Genomic DNA, 7806 nt, shown 5'->3' with positions numbered 1-7806 from the left:
GACTAGCCCCCACTAAAGGGATCTGTCTGGAGAGCAAGATGGAGCTCCATTGCCTCAATTTTAGGGCTCCTCTGACTCAATTTAAGGTAATTCATTGAATTGGCTGAGGCCTCTGTTGCAACTGCATCCATCTCAACTTCTCCCTTTGCTCATTCCCGCTTCCTCAAACCAAATATTTTGTTGATCACCTCTGCATCTGCTGTAGTCTGTTTCTCAGGGAACCTGGCCCAAGGCTCCAGTATTTTCAACATGCTCTTAACATGTAGGAGTGTTTGCCCTACACCAAATGGTCCCAACTACTGTAGATGAGGAAAGAGGATATGAAGCAGGGCTCCTACCAACCCTCCATGAATGTATAGGTTGGAGAAAAAAGTAAACTTTGTTGTTTTAAGTCACTGAGATAAGATGATTGTTTGTTACCACAGTGTAATCAAACCCATCCTGATTGATACTGAACCAGTACAATTCTGCCTTTCAGTTGTTATAGTATTTGGCTCCCGTTTAGTGGTGGCCCAGGCCAAACCTCAATTTATGAGGCCAATGTAGGTCTGAACTTATGGGTGACAAATTAGAATCAAGCAAGAAAGAGAGAAATAGAGTCTAAGAGGCTAAGTGCTGTCTCATTGGAGCTTTACTTGAGTCTGGGAGTTCCAGGATGAAATTCACTTTGAGTTGCTTGCAGTGGTTGTTGGACAAGTCTACAACTTGAAGATGAATTACTAGTCAGCAGGTCATGCTTAGAATTGGTTGGCCAGCTCTCCATGTGGTTTTAGGTCACTGCCAAAAGCTTTTTGTGGCTAATCCAGATGGGTCTGGGCTCAAGTGGGAAGTGAGTCAATGCCTGTATTAATAATAAAAATAAAGATGAATAATTCACAGTTGTGTTCATGTCTTCATTTAGTGGGAGGCATGGATCCAAGATAAAGACCTTAACACTAGACAGTGCATTCACAGATAATAGAACTTGTCGAAGCCCTTTCCAAAGAGGCTTAAGTAATGGTTTTTGCTGATGAAATGTGACCAGACATCAAGCTTTACATCATGGCCCTGTCTGTCCAGGTGGGTGATAGAGTTTCTTAAGCCTGTGAATAGTTCCTTGACACCCTTGCCAATGCCCTGCAATATAACACAATGTTATATGGCTCAGGAATGTTCTGTTGGTCTTAGCTGCTAAGGAAGAAACCTAGTTTCTGCACAAATCTCGGCCAGTTTATTATTTCAACCCCATTTTTATATTCTGTTCTCTCTTTTCACTGCAAAGTGGGCATTGACAGCATTAATGATCCTATACGTTTTACAACTTTAAGACCTGACCCATCATATGTATGTCCCTGTGGTTGTCAAGTTTTCCAGACCCGGGAATGAGGATTTTGCAGAAATATTTTGTTGATCACCTCTGCATCTGCCTTGGCACATGGATATGCGTCTACCCATCTTGAAGAGACACATAAATTACTAAACTTGTCCATAAGGGTAACATTTTCTTTATCTGGATAAATTTAGCTTGAATATTCATTTCAAATAGCCCCAAAGGAGAGAATAAGCTACTTTCTTTTTCTTGACAGCCGCCCTTACTCCCTCTTCAAATGTGAGCCTGATAAATAGGGCAGCTCTTATTGTACTGTTTGGTCAGACGAGATCATTTTGGAGCATACTGATTCAGCCTCATTTTTCCTAACACCACTTCTTTGTTCCCATGGGTTGTGTCACAGGCTACCATGAGCAAGGTAAGAAGGCAATTCCTTTTGTGCCAAACAAGACATGGGTGCAAAAGAACCCCCGCTTACCTCCCAAGGTGCTGATCTGAATCTGAGACCTCATCCAAAAGTGCTTGGCTGATGAAGGTGGGAAGAAAGATGCAGTCAGAGTAATGGCCATGGCTGTGCCATCAGCCAAAGCAAAATTCTTTTTATGTAGTGTTGAGACACTAAAAATTTAATTCCTCCAAATATTCCTCCACTGTCATAAACTGCCCAAACGCAGAGTGAGAGCCAGACTTTGAAGAACTAAGAGTAGCCAGCTCAGGTGGGGGCAGCATGTTTGCGCCCCCAGGAGGCAAAGAACAGCCACAACCTCCTGTGGAGAACAGATTGCATCTCAACAACTAATTCTGAACACTGCCTCACAATGTGCTAGGCACTGCTAAGCCCTTCATAACACAATAAACCTTTGAGATAATCTTATCTCCATTTCACAGGTGGAGAAACCAGAGCCCGAGAGGCGAAGGGTGTTGCATTGGCTGAGCCTGGATTTGAGCCCAGGTCTTTCTGCCTCCAAAGCGCTTGCCCTTCACCTCTGCTTCAGCCCTTCCCTTCTTGGCAAAATGCCTCTCCTCCCTTTTTTTTGTGGCGTAAGTCCAAGCAGGAGATTCTTGCTGATGAACTTCTATGTACAGGTAATGCAGCAATAGGAAAGAGATCTATGTTACTCACCTGTTCATTTGCTATTTCATTCATTCCTCCATCCAGTCACTTAAATATTTGTTGAATTGCTCCTAGGCCCAAGATATTCAGCTAGGTGCAGAAATGGGTAAACAGCTGGCCCGCTGAGGCTATCAGACACTAAACAAGTAAGCACAAATAAATAGATAATTACAAACTGCGGTAAGTGCCTTTTCCCCAAAGTCCATTATCATCTGCAGCAGCAATGTTGGAAACGCAGCTTCAGTTGTGTGTTGGTGAACTGGAACTTTTGAGCAGCACTGCTGAAAAGAAATAGTATGCAAACTACACAGGTAAGTGTAAATTTCCTAGTCGCCACAATGGGCAAGTGAAAGCAAAAAGATTAGTTTTAATAATATATTTTATTTAACCCAAAATATGTCAATAAGTATCTCAGTATTAATGAGGTATTTCACATTTCTTTGTATACTTAAAAATCCAGCACACTTCCATTCAAACTAGCCTCATTTTATGCACTCTATACTACATGTTAATCATGGCTGCCATGTTGCACAGCCCACCTGTAGTCACTGATAGTATGACTCTTTCTGTGCATTGGTGGTTTTCAACCTGGGTTGACATGGAAATGACCAGAGAATCTCATTTAATAGGGTGGGTTGGGGTGGGAGAGAGGGATTGCCCAGGTATTAGTATATTTTAAAACTCCCCAGGTAATTCTAAAGTGCAGCAAGTACTCAGAACTACTGCTCTAAGCAGTAGCAGGTTTGCACCCAAAGTCTTCAGATTATGCAAGGTGGCAGGCATGAAGCTCCTCCATCCCAAATCAGCTTCATAGCCTGCCTCTCCCCTTTCCCCTCCCATCTCCCCCCCAAGCTCAGCCCTGGCCCCACGCTCTGGGCCTATGACCTCAGTCTGGAAAGCTGGGTTGAGGACCTCTAGGGCAGCTGTGATGACCCAGCATTCTCACCTTGGCTGTGGATCCCACTCTGACCTTGGGTCCTGGCTCTCACAAATGTGTTGGTGCCCTCATTGTTGGATTATCTCCTGTGTCTCAGTCTCTCTTGTTCTGGGAATCTGTTCGGTGGCTCTAGCCTTGAACCTGCCTTGTTTTTGCCTCTTCCCTCTCCTATTCCCTTCACTTCTCTGAGAATACCTAATGTGTGACTCTCCTCTCTTCCACCTATCGGGACACCTGGCCCCTCTTACCAGATCCTCCTGATTTTCAAATTCACTGTCCCCCACCTTCCTTGCCAAGCCTCGCATTCTCTGAATCCCTGGTCACACCAGCCTGGCTTCTCTCCCTCTATCCTCACCCAGCACATGGTCCACCTTCCTACCCTTGGTGGTTAACCCTTCCCTCCCTGCCCAATCCCTATCAGCAAACCTCAAGCCCAACATCCTTTAACATCCTATGATGTTCATTATGTTCATCATAATAGGCTCATTAATTTTTGTATCAAGGGACTTCAATCTGCCCAGGAAAGTGGAACCTCTGTTTATTTCTATTTTTATCTTTCCTTTTTATCTTCATTTTTTATTTTACTTTCTTTTTTAGTCTCCAGTTGCTTCTCCTGATCCGAGGCGGCCATCCCCAGAGGAGAGAGTTGGGAGCATGGACAGGGCTACAAAGCCAGTGGAGAAAACATCTCTGGGAAAATGTCTCCAGCTCACAGTTTTTCCTGCAGCCACTTGTGCAAGGCTTGCATGAGGTTTGTTGGTTTATTTTTTCCAAAAGACTTGAGGACAGCATTGGTATACTCAGCCCTGGAGTCCTGCTATGAGGGTAGTTGAACCATTGGCTGAAAGTGAATAATTTTTAGGCTATTTTGCATAAACTTACAGCTGGTATTCCCAGAGTCAAACTTATCAGATAAACAAAATTAAGGCTGTGAGGCTGTTACCTAAAAACCTACCACAATTCTATTCCCATCAGGGAATTAGGGGAAGATAAAAAAGAGAAGAATTTTTAAATCTGCTTACCACACATATAGAGCCAGGACTCAGGCGGCTCTGCTAGTACGTGAAGGCCAGAGGAATGACTTTCCCCAGCTGCGGCAAGTTCCCACAGACCCAGGTCAGTAAGTGGGACTTCTGGGGGTGCCAGTCACTCTAGCCCTTTCCTGGGCCCTCTCCTAGAACTGCTGTGCCATAAATTGTACTATCCATTGGGCAAATGCCAAGTTTATCTCTGGATCATTCAATTCTGTCCATTAACCTGAAATGCTAGAGTTTAACAACACCAATTGGTGAGCATTGCACAAGAGAATCATGAAGCTTGTGGGGTCCTAGATGGATGGGTTGATTATGGAAAGAAGGAAGGAAAGTGGGAAGGAAAGAAGGAAGGAAGGAAGGAAGGAAGGGAGGAAGGAAGGAAGCCTGCCATGCCAACCATGAAAAGGATTTGTGCTTCTCTCTTATCCTATATAATAAAAGCCTAATATGCAAATTGACCTCTCAGGTGGTTATTCGACCAGAAGTTCGACCGGGAGTTCAACCGCTCTCTATGAAGTGAGATGACCACCAGGGGGCGGCATGGAACATAGTGGGCATCCACAACTCGGTGCTGGCAGCGGGTAGCAGTGGAGGCGCTGCTGGCCCCGATGGGCCCCAATTAGAGCTGGACTGTGGTGGGATGGTGGAGCAGGTGAGAGGGAGGCGCCAGGTTAAGGCAGGTGCGAGCAGGGGCCCAATCGTCCCGCCGATCACCCTGCAGACAGCGAACAGTGGTAGCGGGGGGTGGGGGACAGGGCCCCACCTAGCTCCCAGATGCTGAGGGAACCAGAGGGCCCAGCCCTGATCAATCACCCCACAGGCAGGATGGTGGGACAGGTGAGGAGGCAGCCCCAGGTCAAGGCGGAGTGCCAGGCAGGGCTGTGGGGATGTGAGGCTTGGGACACGAGCTGGGGCTCAATCTCCAGAGGCCACCCCGAAAGACCCCACCCGTGCACGGATTTGTGCACTGGGCCTCTAGTGTATTAATGATTTGAAACATTGATCACTCTACTTTGTCCCCAAAATATATTTTTATTTCTTGGCTTTTCCACAATTAAAAAGTAAGTGATAAAAACAGATATCTTCTTCACTGGATTGTTGTAAGGATTAAATGAGATAATTCTAGAAGGCTGCTTAGTCAGGGTATTAACTTACAGCAAAACTGGCAGCTATTGTTATTATTTCTCCATTTTACTTTAGTGACTTGCCCAAGATTACACAGCAGGTAAGTGTAGAACCTAGATCTGTCCTGCACCTACTGCCTTGGATTTCTCCAGAACCTCGATCTTCCCCCTCAGAGGGAGAACAGCATCATTGAAGCTTCCCAACACCAGTGTAGACCACTCCCCTCCCCTCCTTTATTGTCTGCACTAAAAGGAAAATATAAAAAGAGGTGAGTGTGTGTGTGTGTGTGTGTGTGTGTGTGTGTGTGTGTAATGGGGCCAAGGGTGTAGAAGAGGTCTGCTATCCCATTTGGAAAATTATGATGGGAGGACAGGTGTAATTTCTCAAAAAGTCCTTATTTCTTATAGGAATGGAAGCTCTCAGTTTTCCTTTTGGAAGTCCAGCCTCTGTGGCTCTGATGCCCTCAGATAGGAGGGAAATGCAGACGCAGGCAGGTGCAGAAGAGGAACTAACAATTCATCCCTCCCTCTTCTCCCTCCCTGGTGTTCTTTAAATAAACACACCTGTAGTGAGATCCTATGCAAATGAAGGGCCCCCTGGCTCCCTCCACCCTCACTTGGCTCCTGAAGTCCCTATTTGCCCTGAATGACAAGTATGATCCCCAAAGAGGAAGATCAAAGTTGGAATCTGTGTGTTAGAAGCTGCGTCTCTTTGGCAAATTAATTCTCTTTTGGGGGCCTTTGTTTTGAGGGAGAAGAAAGAGTGTTCTTTGAGTAGGGTAGAAAATTACTGGGAAAATCAACCTTTTAGCTGGAAGCACATTGGTATCTAAACTTGACCTTAGCGTAGTCCCCAAAGCCCTTCTAAATCTGAGGTCCCAAAAGAGGGCAGGGCCTGAGAGCAGTCAGAGCTGCTCAGTGGCAATACCGGAGAAGACAGGTTGGTGAGAGCCAGTCCCTTCCTCTCCACATGCAACCTGCCTGCAGATACAGACAGCAAGGCATGGACCTGGACCGAGAGGTGACTTGTTAAATAGGAGGGCTTCATGTATGCTCAAGACTCAGAATTGCTCTTCAAAACGCACAGAGCACCAACTCCAAGAGGGTTGTTGTTGAAAGCAGAAGAGCCACTGTATTTCTCCATGGCAATTTCATCTGTAACACATAATGTCTATTTTCCTGGTGCCAAATAACAGCAGCAAAATCTTCATCTGAAATCACAATTAATTTGAACATTTTTAAAGCTATTTTTCAGAAAGGGCCTTCCACATTTAAATGTAGCATCCAAACTATGTAAATGAAGTAGATAAGGCATGCAGCTTGAATGAGGTCCCTTATCGTGAGCATTCTGCAGAAAGAGTCTTACAGAGCAGAGAATGGAGCAGACAGGTGGCAGCGAACCCACATGTCGCTTAAAGGACAACCTATAAATGAAAATTCCATTTGGGGAATCAGTTAAATTAGTGAAGGTAAGTTTTTTTTTTTTTTCAATTTGTACCATTTTTCTCAGGATTCCTTTTGATAAAAAGTTCTGGATCACTTACAATATAGTCTGATTTATAAAACGCCCATCTGTTCACAAAACACAGTGTTTGTAAAAGCCAAGTGGTTTGGTTTGGTTACGAAAAATGGAAGATCTACTGCTCATATAAGAATGGCAAGGGCAATGACTAGTTAACTCAGGCGGCAGCTTTCCTGAAATTCTTAGGAGAGGCTATTTTTCTAAGATATTGTCCCAGTGATTTATGACTATGACCAGCATAGCTGAAGAGCTTGTGAAGCTTGTAAGGAGGCAGTGAAGTACGTTCCCTAACCCTAACCCTAACCCTAACCCTAACCCTAACCCTAACCCTCTCTAAACTGGATGGTAGACGGCAAAACAACGAGGAAGAACCAGAGCTGTATTGTCACACTAGCATCAAAGGTGATGGAGGATGTTGGAGATGAATCAGGACAACCAAGGCTGGCTTGTGCTGCAGTGGAGATGAGGCTTAAGCCTGGAGGGGGTGGGTCATGGTCCAAATCAGATAGGCCATTAAGAACCAAGAAATCCATAGAAACCAAAGAACAAAGCAAAGCTGTGGTGCTGAAGAACTGGAGGTTCATGGGTTCTGAGGCTTCAACCAGGCGTAGATCTAGAAACTGGAGTTACAGGTAACGTGAAAACTGGAGGGGTCATCAGCTCTGTCCAAGGAACCCCAGATGTTTTAGATGTGAACCCCACCTCAGAGGTGTGAAATTTCTTGCCTGAAAGGTAGAGCCAGAGGTCAGGGTGTGGACAAGGACTG

Source organism: Myotis myotis, unplaced genomic scaffold (assembly GCF_014108235.1).
Source record: "Myotis myotis isolate mMyoMyo1 unplaced genomic scaffold, mMyoMyo1.p scaffold_m19_p_2, whole genome shotgun sequence".
Lineage (NCBI taxonomy): Eukaryota > Metazoa > Chordata > Mammalia > Chiroptera > Vespertilionidae > Myotis > Myotis myotis.
This window is presented reverse-complemented; position numbering follows the sequence as displayed.